General features: G+C 40.9%; 1 long non-coding RNA gene across 1 annotated transcript; it reads right to left on the reverse strand.

The window, feature by feature from the left end:
• Positions 1-9,012, reverse strand: LOC128412361 (uncharacterized). The gene is made up of 3 exons (XR_008330057.1): positions 8,884-9,012; positions 4,450-4,587; positions 1-42 (listed from the first exon to the last, which is right to left on the reverse strand). It is a non-coding gene; the product is annotated as an uncharacterized LOC128412361 (long non-coding RNA).
• Between the last annotated feature and the right edge of the window lie 2,844 nt (positions 9,013-11,856).

The following is an 11,856-nucleotide window of genomic DNA, read 5'->3' on the forward strand; positions in this document are numbered from 1 at the left end:
CTGTCTTTTTTTCATCAATGTGTTTTCAATATCAGAAAATTCCTTTGGTGAAAAGAATAAAACTGGTTAGTTTCCAATTTAAAAAACACTTTTTTTAAAAAAAAATAGTTCTTATAATATGTATTTAAAATTCATACTACCTCCCCAAAACTTCTCAGTGAAGTGTGAGCATGCTAAGTGGACTGCAAAAGTTACAGACTATTGAGTACCATTTCTAGAAATATAATGGGAAATTAGGGGAAGAAGAAATGGGAGATGGAATTGAGTTGTTGAGCTCCTAACATTCTAGGTCTTCTCAAAACTGTCAGAATTTTGCAGGAGGGATTCAAGTGCATACTGGAAATTTTGGTTTGTGCAGTTTAAGTGAATTAAAGTCATTTTAGGTCCATGAATTCATTTTTTAAAATGGAATTCTTGTGGTTCAGAAAGGCATGGGATGAGTGAATAACAGGAAGATGCATAGCTATGAGCAAGCAAATTTGAGTAAATCCAGAATGAATGCTCAGTGTTGTATAACCTCTCCCAAAACTATTCAGAATCAATGCTCAGTAAACACCAGGCACAGTCTAATCTACACATAAGTTTTGTGGAAACAAATAGTCTGGAGGAGCCCTTATAGCAGGGGCAGACTTTGGCCCTTCAAATTTCAGTGGCGCTCTGTGCGAGGCTAACATTCGGCGTACACTCCCTTCTGCTCAATTGGCTATGTCATAGTTGTGATGTGCAGTGTGGCAGAACCAGCTGCACTGCCCTATATCCCCTTTTGCTTATAGTAAGCTGGAAGGCAGCTTGGCTGAGATGGAACATTCCTATTCAGTGATGGGTATACATTGCAGAATATTGTAGCAAGACCCATTTGCTGTACATGTATGACTTGTTCCTCATCACAAAGGCATTCTAGCAAAATTCTTCAGAGTTTGAAAGAGAGAGTCCTTGTTGATTTTGGAATAAAGTTATGCCGCCTTGAAATCATGAGGTGACAATGTTCAGATGGTGACTGACAGGATTCAAGATGAGAGTCCAGGCAGGCTCAGTTAATAAGCTTAGAGCTGCATATAAGGTGTAGACCTAATAACTCTCATGCTAGAAATAGCAGATAGGAGATTACACATTGCGCTTTGGCCTAAGCGGCATTTTTCCACAAGGCACATTGCTGAAACGTCACCGCTAATCTCATTTTCCATTTCTAGAAACTATTTTATAAATAACCATATTGATTCTGCAGCTAGCAGAGTGACACAGCAGAGAGCTGTTATTTTTAGTTAACTACTGTACTAAACATTTCTCAAAACAAAAATGTAGAGATCCAACAGGATATTTATGTTCCTCATTAAAGCTGGTTGATAGTGAGCAATTTAACTGATTTAGTATTCTTTTCTTCCTTCCCCCCCCAAAGAAGAATCTTAATTAGTGTTACATTAAAAAAGGTAGTGCAGCATTTAAAAAATGTTCCCTCTTCATGGGCATGAAACATGTGATATCAATGAATGAGAGATGATGTCAGAGATTGCTTTGCTTACTATTGTGTGCATTGAGTGTGTGTGAGTTTAACTTTGTGGTGAATCCACTTGCTCTCTGTTATGGGAACAAAGGAAAAGTTCCAAATGTAATCCCTGGCAGAGGTGGGAAACACCTTGGAGAGTGACTGTCAGTCAGCAAGGATAGAGTGAACCACAGCCTGATAGATTCACACATTCAACCAGACATGGCAAGTGTGTTAGGGCATGTTACATACTAGAGCTTTAAAACATGATAGTTTGCATATTCTAACTGCACAGGCTTCTCTGACTTGTATAACATTCCTAATTCTGGGTGGGAGGGCTATATAAAAAGGTTTGCTGCTGCTTCTGCTTCTGCTGCTGGGACAAAGACATGACACCAAAGAGTTATCACTATGGATAATTCCTGAACAAGAGTACTCCATGCTGGTCCAACCTGTCATAACTGACATTTCAGCTTCATCAGCAGTGCAAGGTGCTAATATCAGAGAAAAGGGCAAAGGTGGATTTAGGGCAGTGCGAGCAGCGCAGTTGCACTGGGCCAAGGAGGGTGCCTTCTCAAAGCCAGTAAGTACTTGCCTGTCTTTGGGCAAGGAGGTGCGAGGGCTCGGACAGGGTCCTAGAGTCATCCTTCCTCAAAGCCAGGCAAATGCTTATTGGGCTTTGGGAAGGAGGTAGGAGGGTTCTAGGACCCTGCCAGAGATTCACACCTCCTTTCCAAAGCCTGGCACAAGCCAGCGCCACAAGGGCTGGGGGGGGGAGGGCATCAAATGGCCTTGCACAGGGCAGCATATTACCAAGGTCTGCCTTTGAGAGGTTAACTATTGATTGATTGATTGATTATTTATTTATTTAAGTATTTATATACAGCCCTTTCACAGAATATCAGGGCATTGCACAACTACATAAACACTTAAAAAGAAAACATTAAAAGCAGTACAAAACAATAATTAAAATGACTAGCTACTCAATATTAAAAAACATAATCCAACAGCCTAAAAGTCAAAAGTGAGAATGCCTGCCAAATCTCTGCTGGAAGAATGTTTCACAGAATCGGACTGGTGACAATAAACACCCAACTTCTAGAGGACAACTAATGGCAGACCTCCAGATGATCAGGCTGGGATATAAAGGCTCAGGTAGTCCTTAGGCATCCTCCATCCAAGTCATTCAGGGATTTGCATAGCAAAAGAAGAACCTGGCCTAGGAGCAAATGGGAAGCCATTGTAGATGTTTTAGCAGAGGTGTAGCATGCTGCTGGCCATCTGCCTTCATCAGCAGTCTAGCCGTTGCCTTCTGCACCAGCTGGAGCTTCCAGCCAAGGACCGTGGGCAACCCCACGTAAAGCACAGTGCAGTAATCCAGTCTTGAGATGGTCAACGCATAGAATACTGCGGCCAAGTTACCCAAATCTAGATACCGCCATAACTGGCATACCAGATGAAATTATTGAGGTAGAGTTGTGTTGAGAAACTACCAGTACTTGTACCAAATAAAAGTGACACTTTATTTCAGAGGCACCAATTCCTGCTGTAGCACAAACAGTGACTTTGAATGCTCATTCATAAAACAGTAGCAAAGATAAATCTGTATATCTTGTCTGGCTGCCCTTTGTGACTGCCCCTCATGCCATGACTTTAATTTTAGTAACATACATTAACATGGTGACCTGATTTCCAAGGGATAACAGAAATAGGTTCATAGTAATACCAGACTCTTTTTTGAAAATAACATCTGTTGATTCATACTGCATACAATCAAGATCTTGTGTGTTCTTTTCTTTAAAATAATATTGCTGCTAAACATTGCACAGATGGCTTGCAGTTAGGTTTTATTGGAAATAGATAAGAGCTTCAAAAGCTCCATTTGAAAACAACTAGGAAAGTAAATGGAACTAAATCATGCAAGCATTTGGAATATTGCATTGATTTCCACCCCTTTCCTGATGGATGTATTCTTTCTTTGTTTCTCCTGGTTATATTTGTTGGACTGCAGCCCAGCTTAGCAATAGATGGTGCATGCAGAGTTGCATGCAAGAGAAGCAGGTCCAGAAAGCATGAGTCTGGGCGGTTTCCCCCTTGCTCCACTCCTTTCCAAGGGAAAACCCACTCTTTAGTGATAGATTGGAACAAACACCAATCTAAATTGCCATTTGCTCCAATTGAGCACTAAAGAGTGGTTTTCCAGGGGTGGGGGTAGGGAGCAGGGAAAAAGCAGCGGGACAAGGGGAAGTGTGGATAAGCCCTAAACTGACTAATCACCTTCCACTGGTGATGCAAAGCTCTGCCCCAGGTCTACATGTTAGCATGGATGTGAGAGACAGGGAAGTTTTTGTGCATATGAGTTTTTTTTGTGTGTAGACATCACCAGATTGCACAGGGCTCTAGGCACAGAGATTTATGCATGAAATTTGGACCTCAGGCATCCCTAGTATTTGGAGCTGGAGCTGAAAGAAGCCAGGTTGCTTTGGCGATGGGGTCAAGAGTAAAAACCCATAATTCATCTGCACACTTTGCGCCTTCACACTAGTACTGTGTGCTAGTGCAGAAGTGAAATAGGATATGAGCATCAAGCAGAGATGGACAATGGACACATTTGCCAAGTCATGTACAATAAACAGATGCTGGTTATACCCACTGGGGAATTCTCATGCTTGGTTGGAACTTCCACATCTCATTAAGGAGAGTGGACTGCCCTAGGCACACAGGGTCCTAGATCCTGGACCGTATCCTAATCCAGATACTACTGACCATTATGGAAGGGACTGGGCTTTTTCTAACACATAACTTTTGGTGTTTTCAGAGACGTACCAGTTTGAAAAGAGTTGTGTTTGTAAGTCTGTGTTCAAACCTAAGCAGTTATAACAATTCCATTGAAAAGCAGTCCAAACGTTTAAAGACAGAATGACATTAGTGATTAAGCATCAAATTACTGATATAGGATCACTTACCAAAGATTGAGATCTTTCGGGAGGTCCACATTTTGCAGAGGCAATTACTGGGGTGTTAGCCCTGCTAGTCATGCAAATGGTCTCATGTGGGTCTTGATTTTCCTTAACTGGTTCATATAAACTATCCATAGAGCCCTCCTGAAATTCAAGAGCATCATAATTGTTTTAGCAACTGTTCTATAATTGTATATTTTATTGTTCTAATCTGCCCTGGAATCTTATGGTAAAGGACCAGTAAGAAATAATGATTAGAATAGAATAGAATAGAATAGTATTCAGTCTGTCATACAAAGTCAGTTCACACAAGTATTGCTTCTATTTCTGATATTTTGGGGAGGGCCACTCTCTCTTATATTTCAAGTACAGTAAGAACAGCATGCCAAACAGCTGTTACAGGTTCCACAGAGTTTCCAGGGCAAAAGAAAATCGCACCAAGGGTCCACAGATGGTCAGAGGTCCACAATTAGTGGGGGTGGGGTTTGCAACTATTTTAAATTGAGTATTTATCTTAATCTGCTATACTCATGTGGAGGCCTGATTATGCCCAGGTCTGAAGATGTGAAAAAAGCAGGTGTTGAGGATCTTACAGTAAGTGGCAACATTGCCAGTTGCACCACTATCCTTGGTATGCCCCACTTGCTGAGTTTATGGCAGGGAATTGGTCCAGGAATAGGCTCAGGGCTGGCCCCACCATTGGGCAAAGTGAAGCAGACACCACAGCTTATTTTGGGTGCCATGAAAGGGCAGCAGATGGTTATGTATTGTGGGACATTCTGCCTCGGGTGTGAAAATAACTTGGGCAGTCTTGGTACACAGTGGTCAGCCAGATGCGCCTAGGAACCCCAGAAGCAGAACCTGAATGCAACAGCATTCTGCCCACCTGCCATTCTCAGCAACTGGTCTTCAGGTGCATATTCATCTGGATTACATCCCACAAAGGAAGAGCTTTGTTTGCAGAACTATTGTTTTGCTTTAACAAAGATTAGCAAGAACAAGAATATTTTTTTTACACCATCCCTTTATTTGCTGAACCAAATATTGATAAACTGCAAAAGTGGCTCAGTGGCTCTGAAAGTCGTTAAGACGATTAAGCTGCCACACTGTATTTAATATTAGGATTTACCAGTAAAATTTAGAGCCAACATATGGAAGAGAGATGGAGAAAGGGAAGAAACCTTATTTGGGTTAATTCTTTTCATCTTCCAGCAGATGCAAGCAGATTGTATATCTTTTCTGTATGACTTGAAGAGAACTTTCCTCAGTTGAGTTTAACAAACCACAGAAAAGCCGGGATAACATCCCTTTGTCTTTCTCCACAGAAGTTGATTTCACACCAGATACATAACCTTCACAATTGTTACATACTGGATATGTAATTACAAATTGCTTATGATTATTGGTTGTTTAGGAACCTCATGCAAAACCTTACTATAGCAAATTAATAAAATCCAACAGTGTCTTGCACATTGGGACAAAGTAATTAGATTTCTGGCCCTAAATAGGCAGACTGTTTTGTGGACCTCTATATGAAAGAGGAATGGGGAAACTTTTCTAACTGGTGGGCTAGATTCTTAGATTTCCCATCCCACCTATATATCTGCCACACACCTGAAAATTCCCCAGTTTTCAGCTGCTTTTGCATGACCTCAAGTGAAGTATTTTCCTTTCCCACATAGTTTGAAATCAAACAACGCAGGCTAAAGCACAGGGCTTTGCATGCATCAATGATCACCTGATCAGTAGAGCCTGCAAACCCCATTTCCTTTGCCTGTGTGGTTGGAAATCAGTTCACATGGCACAGGACTTGGTCGGTGTTGTCGATCATCTGTCTGGCAGTTTCTGAAAACCCAATTTTCAGAAGAAATCCACATTTGTAGCTGCTGATGTCATATAGGATATCACGTGTAAGGCAGGTGGGTACAGCTTGGGGTAAATCAAATTAGAACCCCTGCTGAGTCAAATTTGTTCTCCATTGCTTCTAGAGTCGCAATGCAACGTTTTAAAGTCAATAACATCCAACCAACCTACAAAGCCACACACTGCTACATTGCTACATCTCTGCTCTGACCATCCTTTCCCAAAATGCTCCCCTGTAAAAATACCATGTGGGTGACCTTTCGGCAAGCCACCTCCAGGTACTTATTCAGAGTTCGGTTTCCTTGGAATGAGAGACAGTGGAATCTGTGGTGTCTTTATGATATAAGGTTTATTTGCACATATAAATAACTCTGTAAGACAGAGTTGTTCCGCCTCGCCTTTGGCTTGGAGCCAATTTGATTCCCTCCCCCTCTTTTTTTTTCTTTTCCTTTCTCCTCCTGCGATGAGGCTACATTTTAATATTTTAATGTTTCAATATTTTAATGTTGTATTTTAATTTTGTTTTCAAGTTGTATTCATTCAACTTGTTTTTATTATTGCTTGTTAGCCGCCCTGAGCCCGGCCTTGGCTGGGGAGGGAGGGGTATAAATTATTATTATTATTATTATTATTATTATTATTATTATTATTATATATACAACTTGAGCCTATGATGGAGGGGCTCACAGCATTAACTCCCCAGAAGGTCTTGCTTCTCCTATAGTCACAGCCTTTGAATCAAGCAGAAATCAATTCTCTCTTGCTCTTGCTCTCGCTCTCTCTCCCCTTCTGCCTGCTTCTAGCCCAGCTCTCACACCCATTCTAAAGAAGTTTATTCAAAATCTTCAGTTCTGTTCTAAAGCCAATCAAATATGTCACAGGAAGATTCAATTTTATAATGAGCAGGACTAGGCTACCCCATTGGCACATGCGAGTCAGGGCAACATGTAATCCAAGATATATGGGACAATAGGTTGTTTCTAGCCAGCACACTCTGGCACCTTGCATAAAGAAGCCAAAATACATGGGTCACAAATGATTTGTTCAAAATTACAGAGTTGGAAAGGACCATGAGAGTCATCTAATGCAACCCCTTGCGATGCATGTATCTTTTGCCCAATGTGGAACTCGAATCCATAACCCTGAGATTAAGAGTCTCATGTTCTACCAGCTGAGCTATCCTTTGATCTTATAATTCATTCAAAAGCTTTGAATTTGGTAATGGAATTTGTCTGAGCCAATTACCACATTTCAAAGTAAATTTTCCTGTTTTGAGAAATATGATGAAGCACCTTCTGTTTAAACATTTTGTATGTTTTAAACTTTTGTAATTTGTTCTTGATTTCATGGTTTTATCTTGATGTAAACCGCATGGATGGTTTTGTTCTGTTTTTTTTTTAAATCAAGGGGTGTATAATTTTTTATTAAATAAATAAATAACTATCTCTTGGCTCATGTTGTACATACAGCCACTTGCAGGGGCAAAATGTTCCAGGTAATCCCTGATACTGCAATTATGTCTGCCTCATCTCAAGTGAAATGGAAACTTTCACTGATAGGTATAATGGCAAGTGTTTTTTAAAAAATACTTCATTTATGTAATTCCCTCTGAGGAAAATACATCAAGCCCTCTTGATCCTCAGTTTCATAGGAAATCAGCAAGAACAATCATTTTAATGAGGTTTGATGAGATAGAAGCCACTGTAAGGTGTGCTAATAGATTCTTGACCTGATCTCTAATCCAACTTCTTTGTATTCTCACTTTGTTGTTGGTTCATTTAATGTACTTGCCACTGTAATTTACCAGTGTTCTTTTATGATGTATACAATAGAGGATTATAAATCTAAAAATAAATGAAAACAAAATACTTGCATGTATTGAACTAGATCAAAATGTCACTTTTAAAAAAAATATTTCTTTTCAACAAATAAGCAATGTATTCAATTAAATTTTCACGGTAGAAGCATAAATATTCACAAACAGGTAGGAAAAACTGCTTGTTTGTTGTTGTTTTCTAAAAAAACACCCTGCATTTGCTTTCACCATATGAAAAGATATTGAAACACTACAGCACATAGACTAAAATATCTTGTGAAAAGAGCTGCATTTTACAATAGTACTTACACTTAAAGTGTGCTATCAAAGTTTTAAAACCTTATGGCATTTATATTGTGAGAACACACAATGTTCCACCCCCTCCCCAGGTCACACTGCAACTGCATAAGTCTCAATATTTCAAAACACCATGTTAGAAATGGAATTCAAATCGTTTCCTGAATGCCTGACACAAAGAGAAACTGTTTCATCTTCATGAATAAAAAATGGCTCCACATGAACCATTAAGGGGGGTGGACATCAGTTCCACAGCTACCAGACAAAATACTTCTAAATCACGCTCCTCTCTGGTTTTATTTTTATTTTTATGATTTGCTTCCTTTGCTGTTCTATTCCCCTTCCCCTTACTAACCGAGAGTTTCATACTGTACGCCCAACAGTTCTCTTTTTAACACCTTTAATCTCTGTCACCTGACTAAAGCTCATGTTTATAAAGTAAGGCAGACTAAGAAGAGACTTACCAGTGAAAAGCAGAACAGATTCATTTTTCTCCGAAGTCAAAATTTGCAGCATTTACAAATATTATCCTCGTCCAAGGAATTGCAGCCACAGAATGCAGCTCCTTCTTGTCCTCCCCAGCTGTTTGAACATTTCTCCCTAGAGATTAGGGCAAGATAAAATCCCTGCAATAATCCACTGGATTCCCAGCCCATTATCAAATGAGACAGGATTGCCTGGGCCAGCACACTCAGTTCCTTAAATTAATGAACAATGTTTACCAACAAAACCAGATTAAGGTCCAGCAGCCTTGAATTTAATTTGCTCAGGTTACTGCACTTTTGTGATTCCAAGGCAAGCCTGACTGGCTCAGTTAGTGTCTACAGCACCTACATTCCAAATGTTACACTTCGAAAAGAGTGTCACCATTCTTCTGGCAGGGCTTCCGAAAGACACCTATTCAACAAGTGCAGCACTGTGTTTTCTTGTTATAAAAATCATGCTCACCATGCAGTTTTCAGGACAAAGGGGACATGCCAGGGGATAAAATGCCAATCCTAACTACAAATAACATATAAAATGCAACAGGTGGCAGGGGCGCCAACTTGCCCTCCACATTGAGAGGACCCAGTGTCACGTGATGCATCCCGCCTCTGATCTTCACCCTCGCCCCCTATAGTTGGCACCCCTGACAGTTGGTGTTTGAAAATCTGACATTTGAAACAGTGGTGCATTATGGTGAAAAACCAGAGGGTAGAACCAACCATTTGCAAAGCCATTTAAACTTTCAATGAAATTGTAATTAGGGAAGAGGGCTGGAGATAACAGGAGTAGTTCTGTCGGGTGCTGTTAGAGGATGGCTGAGACAGTAAGAGTATTGCCCTGCCTCTTCCTCACTCTCCCTCTTAAGAACTTTGCTTAAAGCCTGGTGCACTGCCAAGTGAAGTGCCAGTAAGACCACAACTACCCAACCTTAATTGCCCATATGCCTTCTATACCTTTGTGCATATTTGTGTTATGGGTCTGAGTCCTGAATAACTACCGTATTTTTCGCCCTATAGGACGCACTTTTTCCCCTCCAAAAATGAAGGGGAAATCTGTGCGCGTCCTATGGGGCGAATACAGGCTTTCGCTGAAGCTTGGAGAGCGAGAGGGGTCAGTGCGCACCGACCCCTCTCGCTCTCCAGGCTTCAGGAAGCTCTCCGCAAGCCTGGGGAGCCCGCGGGAGTTCCCGCAGGGCTCCCCACACTGCGGATAGCAGCCTGCCGCCGCGCGCGGGGCACCCTTAAGCAGAGCGCCCCGCGCGCCGGGCAGACATCGGCCAGCCCCACAAGCTCGGGGGACAGCAGGGAGGCGCAGCGTTTTTCCCTTTATTTCCCCCCCAAAAAACTAGGTGCGTCCTATGGGACGGAGCGTCCTATGGGACGGAAAATACGGTACCTAGCAGTGCCCCGGAACTCTCTGCTGCTTGGAGAAAATGTAGAAAGCTATGAGCAGTCGTTATGGCAAGGCTTCCTTCAAAAGGAAGGCTGTAGGACAGTTTTGAGCAGACTGGCTCAAAGAAGTGAAGTGTCACTTGTCCTCCATGCCAGGAAAATGTTCAGCTGCATGCCAGGAGCAGAGCAAGATAAAGAGGTGACAGTTGGACCCCTGTGGCTTGTTGTTTAAGAAGAGAATCTGAACACTTTCATATACCTATGAAGAAAAAGAAGAAAAAGTGAAGCTAACAACACAATCTTAGCTGTGCTTACTTAGATGTAAGTTCCTCTTTGTTCAATGTGCTTACTGCTAGGAAAGCGTGCAGAATATTGCAAATCAGTGCAGTAACCACATTCCAAATAATTGGCTTCCTATAAGACGTCATTTGAATGGCTTAGAATCCTAAAAAACAGAAACAGAAAAAAGTGTTTTGGGTAAGAGGCAAGAGAAGTGTTACAAACTAACAAACTAACAAAAGTGGAAGTGATATCTCATGTGTAGAGCAATGTGTGAGTGGGACCATGCTAACTAACTACATCTATGATGCCATCTGCACTGACTAGTCCCACCCACCTGGATTTTGGAACATAGGAAGCTGCCTTACATGGAGTCAAACCATTAGTCCGTCTGAACTCTTTACTGTCTACAGTGACTGACTTCACGCTCCAGAGTTCAGGCAGGGAGTCTTTCCCAGCACAACCCAACTAACTAATACTGCTCCTCTCAAATCTAATGATTAATAATAAATGTTTCAATTATTTCTTAATTTTTCATTAATTCTTCCCTCTTCTTCCTTTATTTTTCATGCAATAGGTTAATTTTGCAAATTTAACTAAATATCAGGGTGGAATTCAATGTAGTGCTAAGTTGAGTGTTGTTTCAGCATAAGGATTTCTCCTTGTGCAATTAATTCCTCCTTGTGCAATGTTTTTCCCCTCTCCTCCCCCACACCTCCCTGCTAAATCTTTTCCACCATCCCTCTGGAACAGATCTGTGGATAGTGGCAGTGGGGGGGGGAGAGAAGGGGGAGATCCCATTGTACAAGTGGAACTCACTCTGCTTGTGCAATTATTTAGTTTAATACCACCCCAACAATTTATTTCACAGTCCTTAACTGTTGCTATTTCCTCATTTTTACAATGTTGTGATACTTATACCTTTGTAGCTATGATGAAGTAATATATAAACTATTTATCGCTTTTTGATCCAATTGCATTCATATATTCCAACAAAATTCTAATAGGATCCAATGGGATTTCTGCTTCAATTATTGCCTCTTCAGTTATTATGTTTCCAAATTTTGAACATTAAGACATTTCTAACAACTAGCGTATCTACCTTATGATATCTGTTTTCTTCTCCATGAAGTGATGTACCACCTTGCTAATATCTTATATAAGTTTTCTAAAAATAGTCGCATTTGGTGAAAGATGGCTAGTCTTCTCCAGTGCCTATTTCTCAGGGCTTACTCAAGGGTATGCAGTACCAGCACCTCTTTTTTTGTTGCTGCTAAAAAG

This window comes from Podarcis raffonei, chromosome 4 (assembly GCF_027172205.1).
Source record: "Podarcis raffonei isolate rPodRaf1 chromosome 4, rPodRaf1.pri, whole genome shotgun sequence".
Taxonomy (NCBI): Eukaryota; Metazoa; Chordata; class Lepidosauria; order Squamata; family Lacertidae; genus Podarcis; species Podarcis raffonei.